Source organism: Aspergillus heteromorphus, assembly GCF_003184545.1.
Source record: "Aspergillus heteromorphus CBS 117.55 chromosome Unknown BO70scaffold_141, whole genome shotgun sequence".
NCBI lineage: Eukaryota > Fungi > Ascomycota > Eurotiomycetes > Eurotiales > Aspergillaceae > Aspergillus > Aspergillus heteromorphus.
This window is the reverse complement of record NW_020290546.1, coordinates 1-2500: the sequence shown is the minus strand read 5'-3', so window position 1 is coordinate 2500 and position 2500 is coordinate 1. Positions and strand designations below refer to the sequence as shown.

General features: G+C 56.6%; 3 annotated features.

Moving 5' to 3' along the window:
• Positions 1 to 1810: 1810 nt before the first annotated feature.
• Positions 1811 to 1927: a sequence feature (Protein overlapping with rRNA (BO70DRAFT_304339, PWY62174.1) was converted to a misc_feature.).
• Positions 1928 to 2071: 144 nt separating this feature from the next.
• Positions 2072 to 2167: a sequence feature (Protein overlapping with rRNA (BO70DRAFT_304339, PWY62174.1) was converted to a misc_feature.).
• An 86-nt stretch (positions 2168 to 2253) lies between these two features.
• Positions 2254 to 2418: a sequence feature (Protein overlapping with rRNA (BO70DRAFT_406767, PWY62173.1) was converted to a misc_feature.).
• Between the last annotated feature and the right edge of the window lie 82 nt (positions 2419 to 2500).

Below are 2500 nucleotides of genomic sequence, written 5' to 3'. Positions count from 1 at the left end.
GTCGGCATGATCTGTTCCTCTTTTTTTTTGATGCCGTGCTGTGGTCACGTGACCCGGTCCCGAACGGGGAGGGGGCACGGGGGGGTGGTCCCTGTACTGCGGTGGGGATGCGTAGGGGCGTGGGTGGCCCACGCGCGCCTGGGCTCGGGGCCAGGGGGGGGGCGACGCGGTGCAGGGAAGGGCGGACGACAGTAGATCTCCGTGCAGACCAAGTGTGTGCACCACCCTCCATATATATATATGTCCGCCCACGACCACCGGGATGCCACCATATAGATTTTCGCCTGGGGACCCCCTCTCTCCCGGCGGGACGGCGCCGTCGACCGACCAGCGTGGGCGGGCAGGTTAGTATCAAGCAGGGAGGTTGGTCGGAACGCGCAGGGGGGGCAGGTAGGATCGAGCAGAGGATGGCGGATGGGGTGGTGTGGGTTGGGTGGTCGAGGTGGTGGGCGGAACGATCGCGAATTTCGCTAAGTCCAGCTATGGCCCGGGTAGGGGGCGAACCTGGGTGGCCCACTTTGTATGGGAAAACGGCATGACGCACGGACCACCCCATAGTAAACCACCCCCCCAGATTCACTTTCTGCCCACGGAACGTTTGCACGCGTGTCAATGGGCCAAAGGTAGCCGGTGGTACTATGTGGAAGGCAGAAGTCAGCTCACAGCTGGCAGAAGCCTGATCGCATTTCTTCCATGTCAGGTAGGCTGTCTTTCTGTGACTGGTAGCGCCTAGGCCCTTTCAGTAGGGCCTCGCTTCAGGAACGGGGGCGCCCGCCCATCCCAGCCCGTGGTCTTCCTCTGCGCCGCCGGTGTTTCTCCTGAGTCCAGGGGTGCACCGGCTTAAACACGCCCGGGGGTGCCCGTTGCTGCTGGGATGTCCGAAGCCCGGGGGCCGTTCGCGGTCGCCGGCACCGATGGGGTCTGTGGATCGTTGGCCGCTGGCCAGCCTTCCTACGCAGATTCCTGGGGGGAGCCGCTCCGCGGGAGCCGCCGTTCGTCGGCGTGTCCGCGGGGTCTGGACCCCCACCCGAGGGCCGTATGCCGCAGCCCGTCAGCGCCCGTGAGGGCACTGGCGGGATCCCTGCGTGCGGACCGGTTCCTGGGGAGCTACAGTGGGGGCAATCGGATGGTCACATGTGTGCTCCCGGTACGCCGGGGGTGTCGCTGTGGCCGGGCGCCTCGTGCGCTCCTTCCAGAGTGAAGCCTACGTACAACGCTGCCCCTCCGGGGGCTTTGGGGGGTGTTCCGGGCTCCGCCCGGGCATCCCCAGCAGGAACTAGGTATCTGGTTGATTCTGCCAGTAGTCATATGCTTGTCTCAAAGATTAAGCCATGCATGTCTAAGTATAAGCACTTTATACCGTGAAACTGCGAATGGCTCATTAAATCAGTTATCGTTTATTTGATAGTACCTTACTACATGGATACCTGTGGTAATTCTAGAGCTAATACATGCTGAAAACCTCGACTTCGGAAGGGGTGTATTTATTAGATAAAAAACCAATGCCCTTCGGGGCTCCTTGGTGAATCATAATAACTTAACGAATCGCATGGCCTTGCGCCGGCGATGGTTCATTCAAATTTCTGCCCTATCAACTTTCGATGGTAGGATAGTGGCCTACCATGGTGGCAACGGGTAACGGGGAATTAGGGTTCGATTCCGGAGAGGGAGCCTGAGAAACGGCTACCACATCCAAGGAAGGCAGCAGGCGCGCAAATTACCCAATCCCGACACGGGGAGGTAGTGACAATAAATACTGATACGGGGCTCTTTTGGGTCTCGTAATTGGAATGAGTACAATTTAAATCCCTTAACGAGGAACAATTGGAGGGCAAGTCTGGTGCCAGCAGCCGCGGTAATTCCAGCTCCAATAGCGTATATTAAAGTTGTTGCAGTTAAAAAGCTCGTAGTTGAACCTTGGGTCTGGCTGGCCGGTCCGCCTCACCGCGAGTACTGGTCCGGCTGGACCTTTCCTTCTGGGGAATCCCATGGCCTTCACTGGCTGTGGGGGGAACCAGGACTTTTACTGTGAAAAAATTAGAGTGTTCAAAGCAGGCCTTTGCTCGAATACATTAGCATGGAATAATAGAATAGGACGTGTGGTTCTATTTTGTTGGTTTCTAGGACCGCCGTAATGATTAATAGGGATAGTCGGGGGCGTCAGTATTCAGCTGTCAGAGGTGAAATTCTTGGATTTGCTGAAGACTAACTACTGCGAAAGCATTCGCCAAGGATGTTTTCATTAATCAGGGAACGAAAGTTAGGGGATCGAAGACGATCAGATACCGTCGTAGTCTTAACCATAAACTATGCCGACTAGGGATCGGACGGTGTTTCTATTATGACCCGTTCGGCACCTTACGAGAAATCAAAGTTTTTGGGTTCTGGGGGAGTATGGTCCGCAAGGCTGAAACTTAAAGAAATTGACGGAAGGCACCACCAGGCGTGGAGCCTGCGGCTTAATTTTGACTCAACACGGGGAAACTCACCAGGTCCAGAC